The 13,217-nt window shown below is 34.9% G+C and overlaps 1 long non-coding RNA gene across 1 annotated transcript; it reads right to left on the bottom strand.

Moving 5' to 3' along the window:
* Nucleotides 1-12,104: 12,104 nt before the first annotated feature.
* Nucleotides 12,105-13,167, bottom strand: LOC136062990 (uncharacterized). Its single transcript, XR_010624711.1, has 2 exons — nucleotides 13,022-13,167; nucleotides 12,105-12,406 (listed from the first exon to the last, which is right to left on the bottom strand). It is a non-coding gene; the product is annotated as an uncharacterized LOC136062990 (long non-coding RNA).
* Nucleotides 13,168-13,217: the final 50 nt, after the last annotated feature.

The raw sequence follows: 13,217 nt of genomic DNA, 5'->3' as shown, positions 1-13,217 counted from the left end.
TTGACTTTTCGCATTCCTTATACACCCTACTATAAATAGCCTTACACCCATAAAATGTAGACAGCTTCCAGAGAGAATTTTGAGAGAAAAACCCTAGAGAAAAACAAGATTGATTCATCCACGATCTTCATCATTTGATTTTCCAAATTCCTCTACACTCACCCTCTCCATTGACATATCCTTGAAAGGTACATTAGCCAAATCCTTATCTCATCATACCCATATCTGTGAGAAGGTTTTTTGGTGCTTAGGAAGCAGTTCAAAAGGGACCAATTCATTTTGGTTAATGCAATGGGCGATTGCGGGATCTGATAAGCTAGAGAAGACAAGGTTCGGCGTAACCCTATTAGAGCAAGAAGCTTGAAGGGCTTAGGTGCACTGAGTAGATTTGTCTTAGAAGGTCTTCTGCTATTCATGTATTCTAACTTTATTCTCTAGTAGATTATTGACCGCTTGGAGGGCGGCGGAGAGGCTTTTCGCCGAGGACTTCGGTTTCCTCTTCAATAACACATCGCTGTGTTGTCTTTATGTTTGCATCTCTCTTCCTTTAATCTTTGCCTTTTAATTATTGTCGTGGTTGTGATTAATTTCGGTTTAGATTGTTTTACCAATTTTTTTTTAACTAATTTTCATATTCCGTACATACATTGTTTGATTATAAGCTTGTGTTGGTAATTTGTGAATTGGGGGTCTAAACGTTCATAAGTGTTTTACACACTATTTGAATATTTAATTGGTATTAGAGCGGGTACACTTATTGTGGTTTAAATACCTAAGTGTGGTCCTTGATCCCTTATGTTATTTGCCATGGATATTGCTTTATATGCTTCTATGCATGTTTTGGATGTTGATGAATGTAACATACCACGTATTTGTAAAAATTTCTCTATAAGTGTTTATCCTCATAATTGTGATGACATGTTACTTGAATCATTTGTTGTTGTTGATATTCCAAATGACAAGCTTTTGAAGAAAAAGGCTAAGAAGTTTCAAACGAATTTGAGCAAGTTATTTTGTGAAAATGATGATTTGATTGCTAAGCTCAATGAATCCAACAAATTGGTTGAGAAATATAAGAAACTTGTTGAAAATTCTTTTGAAAAGCTAAAAGAGTTTGAATGTTTGAATATGGACTTGGATGCTAAACTTATTTTGTCTAACAAACTTGTTGATGAGCTAAAATGTGAAAATGAATCTCTTAAGATGCATGTTAAGTGTTTAATTACTAAACGTATTGCTAAAAATGATGAAAATATTTGTTACAATCATGTTGTGGTACCCAATTTTGTGCCTATTGTGTATTCTATCTCAAAGGACAAATTGGTGTACATTCCTCCACATAAAAGAAATCAAAAAGTGGAGAGAAAGGCTCTTAAGTCAAAGCCTCCTTTTAGGTCTCAATCTAAGGTTTTGAATGGATCTAAGTTTGTTCCAACTTGCCACCATTGCAGTGTGATCGGTCACATAAGGCCTCAATGCTCAAAGTTGAAGAGAAAACAAAGCCATGTTACTAGATCCCTTCCTAAAAAGTCTAGTAGACCTAAACACATTGTTTGTCACCATTGTGATGCCTTTGGTCATCTAAGACCTTAATGCTCTAAGTTTCATGCTTTTAAAAGAATCAAAAGAAAAAAGAAACTTGAACTTCTTGGAAGTTGTGCTAAAAAGGGTAAATCGGTTTTGAGTGAAAATAGCATGTTGTTAAAGAAAGTTTTTAATGCTCTTAACTCCTTGTCTATATGCATCTCTAGTTCTCGTTATTCTGACCCTCGTCTCACTTCTCATGAGATACTCATTCTAAACAATCGATCCGTTTGGATGAGGAAGGGTTCCTATGGTTGAGCCTTTGCTCTTTTGGTCCTTGATTTAATTCTTTCGATCTTTGTAGGACCCTTCATGCATGAAATGTCATATTTTCATGCATTTTGTGCATCTTGCATTTCTTTGTATGCATTGCTTTTGTTTTGATCTTACTTTTATGTTTTAGTTTTATGTGAGTAAAAATTCAAAACCACATAAAAAGTAAAAAATTAAAAAAAGTTTGATCGTATATGTTTAAGCACATATCACATGTGAGTTTGGCCTAGTACCTTTGTACTTATGGCATAGTGCATTTACGAGCTTAGCTTGTTTTGTATGCATACCTATCTTTGTGGCAAAAATCTTGACATCTATGTGTGACTGTTGTAAATCGATCTTCTATCTTGTCATGAATGATTAGTCAATAGTCTTGATAGTTTTGATACATGTATAGACTTGTGCCTATATATTTTCACACTCTTTTATTTTTTTATTTTTAGAGCTCAACTAATGTTAAATCTCAAAATGAAAAGAGATAATGAGCTGCAAAAGCCGTCAGACATACTAGTATTTGACTAGGAAAAAGGAAAAGTGACTTGTATTGAAAATGTATTATGCCCAAAAGCCAAAGGCTTGTTCATCAAATTGAAATATCAAAAATTTCAGGCATCGATCTCGAAAAGAGATGTAAAGATAATAATAAAAAGATCAAATGTTATGAATTGTGAAGAAGCCAAATGAAAAACTTCAAAGATATGTAATCATTTTCTTGTGAGAGGTCATATATGTTCATTTCTATAATTGAGATAGACCACTTGACTTAGTATTAGCTATGCATGACTTGATTGAATTGATCATTGAAACTTTACTCTAGACTAAGGACTAGTTTATTTGTTCGAACACACACAACACACATGCCTAATGTTCAATGAATGCTTTATTTATTTGTTCGATTGTACTAGTTTAAATGTGATGTGTGTGTGCTCAACTATATATAGATCAATCCAAAAAGATTTTTGATCATTTTATATGTATTTGGAAGTGATTTTTATCATTCTTTGTGTTCATGTTTAGTGCTTATTTTGTTTTTCATAGTTTAAACATGTTTAGTGTTGAAAAACAGGTGTCAGATTTTTTTGCAACTCATTCGCGACTCATGAAAATTTTTGCGACTCATCTTGTGACTCGCCAGTCGAGAGTTCATCCAGAAGCTTTCGCGACTCACTCGTGACTGATTTGCGACTTGTGAAAATTTTCGTGACTCGCCCAGATATAGCTTTTTAAAGAGCTTTTCATAGGAAACCTATTTTAAACCTCTCCCATCCTCTCTTAAACCCCTCTTTCAATATTTTTACATCAAAACCCAATCAATTTGAATGTTTTTCTAATTCCATTAACATCTCTAAGGTATTTTTAAACTCTTTGCATTGATTTAGATCCTTAGATTATGTTTTGAAGAGTTTTGTGCTCTTGGTTGGGATTTTCATCATAAGGGTTGGGAAAACTTAATTTTTGTCAAATTTTTGTACGGGATTGGTTTCTCTTGATGATTTGCTTTGGATGTTGGCCCCTTGTGGCAAAAAGAACATGTATTAAGCGTATATTTCATGATGTTCATGCATTGTTTTACATTGTTGTTCATAGTGTGCACACTAGGTGTTTGATAAAATCCCTCTTAGGCATTTTCTTATTTGGACTCCGATGAGTACCAAACTTTAGGGTTTCTCATGTTTCCTCACTAGGATCATGTTTGGTTTATTGGTTGTGCATTTGACACACCTTGCCCCACATGTGCATTTTCAATGCTTTGGTCATGCATTGTACATAGCCACCTCTTGCACACACCTTTACTACCCTTGTCATGCATTGGTTTATACCTTGTTTCTTCATCCTAGCATGTCATATTTACTTTATGTTTTGTAGCATTTTGTTTTCTTTTTTTATTTGAGCTTCATTTCTCAGTCATCTTGCACTCCTCATGTGTCATTCTCCTTGTTCATACCTTCATCTCTTACCTTCTTTTCTCCTTGACCCTTTGTCTATTCGTGTCAAAAAGAGGGAGAGTATACTCTAAAGTAGTATACCGGAGAGTTCTATCATTTCTATATGACTCTTATGCACATTCTTAGGGGGAGAAATCCTATTTCTCGTGCACATTTGTAGAGGGAGAGTTATTCTATAGGAGAGATGCTTATACCAAAGAAGAGAAGACATTGTGTTAGTAAGAAAACTTTGTTTTGTTTGTGTTTCTTTATCTGTGTTTTCTTGTTTGCTTTATGGTGCTTTGAGTTATATTTAGTATCTGTGCTTTGTTGTTCTCATTGCATTGTGTTTGCGTGTTGAACATGCATACATCCTTATGCTATTGTGCTTTATTGGTTGAATGTTCAGATGATCATTTGCTTTGCTATATGTTTATTGTAGTCATTTCCATATGACTATAATGTGTTTGATCAAGTTGCTCATATTTTACATCATGTTTACTTAATCGTAATTTACTTGTTACATTATATTTGTCCTTTTATTACTTACTTTACCTTGAAGGTCTAATGTGTTTTGTGCAAGCGTTTCAGGTTATAGATATATATGTTCCAAGTTCATCATAGCTCCTATGATTCATGATAGGGGGAGTGATATGATAGGAGGAGAAAGAGAGAAAGAGCTTTGTGTTATATTAACTATGTTTTTGCTTTGCTCATATTTCATGATTATGTTTAGCTGTTTAAACTATATTTTACTTTGTACCCATGCTTTATAGCTTAGCACTTGTTGTTAATGTTATGCATTTCTTTAAGTACATCACTCTTATGCCCTTGTTAGATTTTATATCCTTGATGCAATTACCTTATGCTATTGTATCAGTTGAGTGTTGGACATGCAAATGATACTTTGCAATGAGCATAAGTTTGCATGTCTGGATGTTCATTCCTAATTGTGTAAATGATCATTGTGGTCACTATTTATAGTGATTGTTCATTTTTTATCAAGCCATGCTTTATTGTTTCATTCCTTTTTTGCTTGATCGCATTGTGCTTGCTCCATATGCATTTCAAGTTTTCTGCTTACAATGATCGTATTGTGTTGTTTTCAGGAAATACTTGTTTGTATGGTTTAAGAGTTTCATAGATTTTAGAGTTAGGTGTGAGTGAGTTTTGTTTAACTATTCCCAATTGTGGGAGTACCTTTTTTCTCCCAGCACTATGGCCCAAGGATCCTGGGCCGAAGAAAATGTTCTTGGTGGACTGGGCTCGATTCACTGCCGCTAAAGGGCTGTTTAAGAACCAATTGGTGCACAAAATAAGCCTCCTACAATACAAATAGCTAACAAACAAGTATATCCATATTGAATGACATTTTAACAGTAAAGGTATGCACAACAAGTGAAATATGATGCAAGAACAAGTTGGGGATCCCCTAATTAATGAGGGTATTTTATTAATTTCCCTTAGTTATGATTACAGCGCTCACTAAGACGTGGTGCAAGGTTCAACTGAGTTCAAAAGTTACAGACTTTAATAGCTATTCAAGCTTCAAAGGCTTGCAAAGTTTGAATTTGTTGAATCCGAGCATGTACTATAGCGGCTGCCTCTGGACGGGAACGGTTCCTCTGTCTTCTCTTAAGTTTACAAAGCCTCTTTCTATAATTCCATGAGACTTTAGATTACGAACGCTTCAAATGATCTAATTGTAAATGAATTCTCTATTCCTTAGTCTCAAAATCCTCTTCCCTGTAGCATGGACCCCTTTCTCCTTTTATAGCACAACTTAGGGCTCTGGGGGTACTAACGATTTCTCTCTTTTGCCTCTTAGAGCTCGTGCCGTGCCAGGTTGCTTAGGGTCATGTCTTTTCCCTTTTCTTCATAGTTTCTTGCTTTTTGATCTGACCAAGTGAAAGTCCTTTAACTAGTTTTCTATTTCCAGATTTCTCTATTGGCTGGTCTGAAGCTTTTTGGCTTTTTCTTCTCAGCGCTCTAACCCTTTTTTCAGTTGTACTCTTCCTTGTCACTTTCTCCAAATGGTTGGGACCAAGCTCCTGCGTGTACCTCTTGGCTCTACTGCATGTCTGGAGCATGAGACCCGCATACCCTTTGTCTTTTATCTCTCTTTGAATTTGCTTCAATCTTACTTCGCGTGTCCAGGGATCTCCTGACTCTAGGGGCTCCTGGGATCCTGACCCAGTTCTTCTTTCTGGGCTTTCTTCGGTTTGCGGGTTCCATTCCTCTGGGCTTCTTCCCCTTTCTTTCTTTCTTCTCTCTTTTCTTTATTTGTGAGAGCCCAGCCTTTCCAGTTTTATTATTCATTTATTTTCTTTGTGTGAAATGGTTCTAACATTTTTTTACTTCTTTGGGCCTTAGTTTGTGGCCATTTAATTTTGAACCTCAACATTTAGCCCCTCGAGCTCATGGCTTGCCTGCAGCCCATGCGTGAGTTTTCTACAGGATCTCTTCCGTTTTTTGGGCGGGGATCTCTTCCTAGTCCCTTCACTTCTTTCTTTTTTTTTTTTTTTTTTTTTTTTTTTTTTTTTTTTTTTTTTTTTTGTAACTCCTCCTTTTTAAATGGGACGCGGTAGTTGGAGTCTCGAAAAATAACTTCCACCACCTACTTTTACGTTTCCCATAACACTCATAAATAACTGCTGATAACTTCTCCCTTTCTAAATTTAATTCCTGGCAACTGGCACGTCTTTCCACATATTGTTTCTTCTATCTGCTTTCACTTCTTCATTATGCTCCTTTCCCATTATCTTTTTCTTTTTCTGCCTGAATCTTCTGTTGTTAGCCTCCTTTCTTTCGATTAGTCTTGCTGCTACCTGCTTTCTTCTTTCAAGATACCCATTTGCTTCAATGGGCTCTTCTTTTTCTCGAAAAAGAAAGGAGCATGCCCCTAGTCCCTTCGAAGGTGAGAGTTCCTCTAGTTCTACGCAAGATGAGTCTATCGTTGGGTGCCCTGCTTTTCCTTTGCGAGACCCTTGGTATACTCCTAGCTTATTCTTCCTATAGGTGTCCCATAGTGAGACCCCTTCATCCCTTTATTCCTGGGTATTCTCTAGTCAAGCGGGTTTTGTTGGTTCTGCACAAGTTCCAGACCTTAGGGAGATTTTTGATCTCCNTTCAAAGAGGCACAAGAGGCACTCTAATCTCTCTAAAAAGCTCTAAAAACCCTCCCTAGGGTTAGCTTATGATATTCTTTAAATACTGGAAAAAACGGCTCGCGATTTGGGCTTCAAACGAATAAGTTATGGCCTTTTTACGTTTACTGATTTTGCTGATCCGCGATTTTCGATCAATCGAAAATTAGATTGGATCGATCGAACCAACCAGCTTGTAACTCATTTGTTTTTATCCTGAACTTGAAGTTTTTGTCTTGGGCTTCAATGTAGACCATTCTAAACTAATGAGACTTAGTTTTTGTCATGTTTTGTCATGGTTTGCCAACATTACAAACTCAAAACCTAACAGAAACCCTATATTTAGGTGAGAATCTTGTAAGGGTAGTATGTGAGAGAGTGTGAAGAAAAGCTCAAGAGTGTGCATTCAGGAAAAGCCTCGCGACTGACTCGTGACTGGCAAGTCAGCAGAATAGCACACGTGTGAAGCATGCAAGGGGAGTTGAAGGGTCACGCCAGCTGTTGCACTACAATGCAAAACCTCTAGTTTGGCCAGGCAGTTAGCTCGTGACTCAAACTCGCGACTCGTTCCAGTCGCAATCTCGAGTCGCCAGAATGCCTTGTTTGGTTGTAACTGACTCTTCGCATTCCTTATACACCCTACTATAAATACCCTTATACCTATGAAATGTAGAAAGTTTTAAGAGAGAATTTTGAGAGAGAAACCCTAGAGAAAAACAAGATTGACTTATCCACAATCTTTATCCTTTGATTCTCCAAATTCCTCTACTCTCACCCTCTCTATTGTTATATCATTGAGAGATATATTAGCCAAATCCTTATTTCACTATACTCATATCTGTGAGAAGGTTTTTTGGTGCTTGGGAAGTAGTTCAGAAAGGACCAATTCATTTTGGTTGATGCAATGGGTGACTGCGGGATCCGGTAAGCTGGAGAAGACAAGATTCGGCGTAACCTTGTTGGAGCAAGAAGCTTGGAAGGCTTAGGTGCACTGGGTAGATTAGGCTTGAAAGGTTTTCTGCTATTCATGTATCCCAACTTTATTCTCTAGTGGATTATTGATCACTTAGATGGCGGCGGTGAGATTTTTCGCGAAGGACTTTGGTTTCCTCTTCGATAACACATCGTTGTGTTATCTTTGTGTCTACATCTCTCTTCTCTTAATATTTGCCTTTTAATTACTGCTGTGGTTGTGATTAATTTCGGTTTAGATTGTTTTACCAATCTTGTTTTAGCTTATTTTCATATTCCGCACATATATTGTTTGATTATAAGCTTGTGTTAGTAATTTGTGAATTGGGGGTCTAAACGTTCATAGGTGTTTTACACACTATTTGAACATTCAATAGTTGTAAATCACAACTTTACATATCCAAACTCACAAATTTAAGTTTTTGGGATAAATGATTTTCCAATATGTCCTAATAATATATAACATCATTATTTAGGTCCAAACTCTTGTAAACTCACCCAACTTGTAATATTCCCGGCTCAATTTTCAACTTTCTAATTAAAAGAAGTTTTTGCTAATTCAAAGTTGATATCGGTTTATTTGTTTTGTTTCATCAGCAAACGGTGGTGATCCAGGGTGTCCAAGTATGGAGAACATAAGTGTGTTTTAGATAAATAATTGGCTGAAGTGTTTTTTAATTAATGCTGAGAAGTCACATACGTAAGAAAGCCATGAAGATTGCAGTTGGCCTTTCAGGTAAAAAGATCACGTTGTAATAGAAAATTGGAACTCCACAAAAAACCACTCGAATATATACCCCATTAAAAAAAATATTAGGGCTATGACATGCAGGGGTGAAATCAGCATCTTAAAAGGGCAGGACAGGGGACCAACTAGAGGTAAAAGGAAAATGGATTGATATCATTAAACTTGCAATGTTTCCCAGGAAGAAAGTAGGGCGTGCAAGCATAGTAAGCGTTGCAATGGTCAAGAAAGAAGAAAAAGGAGAAGGAAGATGAAGTGAAGGTATAGTACGTGCATATGGGACTCATGAGTATAGTTTGCCTCCTTGCGCAGTCTATGAGATTAAGGACCCCTACTGTATATGTGTCACAAATCGCGCAAAATCAATCACAATGGAGATGACGCTATATGGTGACAAATTGAGAAACTTTGCTTATATAGTTTTTCCTTGATGAAATGGAAAATTAAACTTTACTTTCTTGGCAGTATAGTGATGAAGTGTAAAACTCAAGGAAACCGCTGCAGAAAAAAACAATAACCAGGAATTTTTATTTGGGGGCAAGTAAAGTTCAAATGCTACTTTTGGCAAGTAGAGTTCACCGATCAATCCAAAAAAAAAAAAAAAAATTTGTCAAGGGAATAGGCTTGAGAGACTAAAATCAACCAAAATTTAGAAACTAGAAGTTTTGTTTTGATTGATAGGCTTGAGAATGTTCCTTGACAGTTTTTGTTTGGATTGATAGGTTTTAAGAATGCTCTTATGAGGAGGAAGAATATTCTTAAGCCAAAGCTTCACCATTTTAAGAAATATGCTTTTAGATTTAGATTTTTATGTTTTTGTTATTTTTTTGTGTTTTTAACAGTGAAAGTACAGAGGTAGGTTACGAAAGCCTAACAGAGTGAACTTCAGATGGGCAAAGTGCCAATTTTTAAACCATACGTAAGCAACGTAAATTTCGGCAAAACAGTGGGTAAGTTGCAATTTGCTCTTTATTTTTTGAATGTTTGGGATAATTATCAATTTAGAGGACAAAAGGGGCTTCTGCCCTTTTTGGGCAAATTAAATAGGAAAATACCCCCCTTCCCAAACTAAATAGGAAAATGCCCCTCTTTTGAAAATCGAGTTAGAAAAAAAAAATTTCTTAAGCTTTATAGTGACGTTTTTAGGGAGCCTATAGTAACGTTTTAAGGACCTATAGTGACGTTTTTTAACTCGACTTTAAAGAAATCGAGTTATACGTAAAAAAAATGCCACTATAGGTTGATTTCATTGCCTATAACTTGATTGTATTGAAGTCGAGTTAAAAAATGTCACTATAGGTCTTTAAAACGTCACTATAGGCTCCCTAAAAACGCCACTATAGGGCCTAAATCGATTTTTAAAAACTCGATTTTCAAAAGAGGGACATTTCCCTAATTAGTTTGAGAAGGGGGGCATTTTCCTATTTAATTTTCCTAAAAAGGGCAGAAGCCCCTTTTGTCCTCAATTTAGATTAGCAGGTTATACTACTAAAATCAATTAAATTTATCTGTGTACGAAGTTTGTTCATCCTTCCCGAGTAAGTTATTAAAACATTGAGGAAAATTTAACAATTTTTTATTATTAGAATGTGATGACACAAAAACTCCTGGGATGAGTTTTATGGGAAATTCTGGGATTATTTGGCACCTGCTTTTAAATAACAGTTTTCATGAAGCTTATATGAAACCTTTGCTATGCCAAGTTTCCATTTGGGTAGCATAGGTGCAAGTTTATTTTAATTTATTTAAGAATAGGCTTTTATGGATAGCAAAGGTTCCATGAAATTCTTCTTGGATTTGTTGGAAAATATTCCTTCTTGATTGTCACAAAATAGGATATGAAACTCATTGTTTTTATGGCATGATTCATGGCATCCAGATGGGCCTCTCCTGAATTTGGTCACAGATTAATATATGATGCTTCCAGCTATTTTGATGCAAATATTTCCAGTTTTATTAAGAAAATGACCAATGGAGGTGGAAACCAGCTAGATCAGAGGACTTTGTGCAGGTTCATGGCAAACTATTCCAAGTGTATGACGTCTAAATAGGATTCTCTACGTGTGACTTACAAAGTACGGTAAAAGTATTGTTCCATGGATGTGATTGAGTGATGGACATACCAAACTCTCACTCTCCATAGAACACTAGCGGATATGTGCCGCGTGAATAAGCGCTAGATGTATGTCAAGGGGTTGAATTGAACCCGACTTTTTATTAAAAAAATATTATATATGTAATAATTTTTTTACCTGTTTAATCTATCATTAAAAATTTTTTTGCACAACATGGCTTAAATCTTGCGCATCTTGATCACATATTAACTTTGCTATTTTTTTCCTCAAATCACTAACTTTGTAACACAAAATTATTATAACATGATATAACAATACACATTCATGTATCAAACCCTATTTCCTGCTTATTTAGTGTGTTATTAATGTATGGATGTGTATAGTTGTGTGAGTCAATAATTCATACAGTGCAAGTGGGATGAATTTTGTCATTTAGTTTAAAATATTTTTATAAAAAACAATGAAAAATAGATAGTGAAAATTACATAAAAACAAAAATTTTATAAAAATTCAATAAAATAAAATGGTCATATTTACCCACATTGACAATAGCTAATGACAATTGTTAATGAATTATCATGTACTGATTTCAAAGTATGAGAACTCATAGAAGGACATTGTAACATTTTATGTACTTGTGACTGCTTTTTTTTTTTTTTGGTCAATAATTAAATATATTTAAGTTTTCTTTTTATTAATGTTTGTTTAATTTAACTTTTTAAATGACCCCCCCCCCCAAAAAAAAAAAAACTTTCTAGAGTGCCACTCACTACAAGAAATTTGGCTTTTAGCGACGGCATATAGTCATCACTAATGCTTTAAATACCATCACTAATTATATTGGCGACGAAAAATGTCGTCACTAACTTTCGTTAAACGAATTTGGTTACAAAAAAGTTTTTTAGTGACAATATTAATGTTGTCGCAAATACAATACTATTAATGACGACAAAGTTGTCGCTAATAGTGATAATTGTCGTCATAAATAACTCGAGACCCTAAGACAAAATGTCATCGCTACTATCTCATTAGTAGTGACAAATTTTTTTGTCATCGCTAGTAGATTATTATTAACGACGACATTTTTGTTGTTGCTAATATGTCATTACTAGCAACGACGCTTGCTGTCGTCACAGATAATGATATATAAGTGACCACAAAAATGTCATCACTAAAATTTGCATATTAACGATGATATTGTTTGTCATCACTAATGATATGATAAAATATTAGTGTTGACATTATCGTCGCTAATAATATTTTATATATATTTTTTATTTTTCTTTAAAATTTACATTCGGAATTTTACATAGGTACCTGTTGGGAAATAACAAAGCACAATCATATGCACATAAAAAAAATTTCAATCACAAATACTCATATAAGCATAACAACTGTTCAATCAATAACTACTAATAAGGGAAAATAATACCCAAGTTCAATATCATATACATAATAAAAGTTCCAATCTATTCACTTAAATACTAATCAAATGATAACGAATTCCTCATGAAGATATGCAACCAAGCTGAAACTTGTTGCAATGAAATATATCTCCCCTCTTCATCATCTCAATAATGCATGGACATGTGCGCTTCCATGAAATCATAGAGAGAATGATGAAAAGAACCAATCAATGGTGAAGTTCCTTTGCAAATTTCTTGAGCAAAGGTCGTGGAGGAAGCTCTGCAGGGAAACAATGGTCAAAAATTTTAGAGAGGTTCTATGACCTATAGCCTAAAATTAAAATTTCATGACCTAAACACAATTCAATGTCACTGTTGATGCCTTGAGCACAACCCCTTTTAGGCTTTTACATCACCAAGATTGCACTAAGAAAAACCTAATATGAAGTGGCTCCAAAGCTCAACCAATCCAATCATCCCCACTAACCCTTAATAGGAAACATCTTTTTCATAAGTTTAAAATCCATCAAAACAGTGCAAACCAAACCCATGATAAAACGCATGATTCTTGAAAAAGATATTTGTTCAAAGTCTATACGATGAAAAAGATAACTACATGAAAAATTACACTTGCACTTGCAAGATACACTAAAACCTCCTTGCTCATTTGAAAGTGGCGTTGAGTCAGTCATCTCATGTGGTGGTTCATTAGGTGGAGAAAACATTTTTAGCCTAAAACTTGTTGCTTTGTAGATGTGGTTATATGTTAATATGTAGTGTAGTCTTTACAACAACAACAACAACAACAACAACAACAACAAAAAAAAAGTAGTGTAGCATGTAATGGAACCTAATTGTCAAATGTTTAGACAAACTTATTTATGTAGTAACATACCTTATAGAAATAGTGTCTTCTTTGAAGCTCTCTTCCTAACCAACAATTCCTATCAAAAGCAATCAATTGATGCCTACATAAATACCTCAAATGATAGATTCTCAAACTGCACAAATAAAATTCCAAACAATCACAATCACATTCTATAAAAAATTACAAGAATCCAAAAATGAAGACATACAAGAATACTAAATAA

The sequence above is a fragment of the Quercus suber genome, unplaced genomic scaffold (assembly GCF_002906115.3).
Source record: "Quercus suber isolate HL8 unplaced genomic scaffold, Cork oak 2.0 scaffold_473, whole genome shotgun sequence".
NCBI classification, from domain to species: Eukaryota; Viridiplantae; Streptophyta; class Magnoliopsida; order Fagales; family Fagaceae; genus Quercus; species Quercus suber.
The sequence above is the reverse complement of the archived record's forward strand: the minus strand, read 5'-3'. Positions and strand labels throughout refer to the sequence as shown.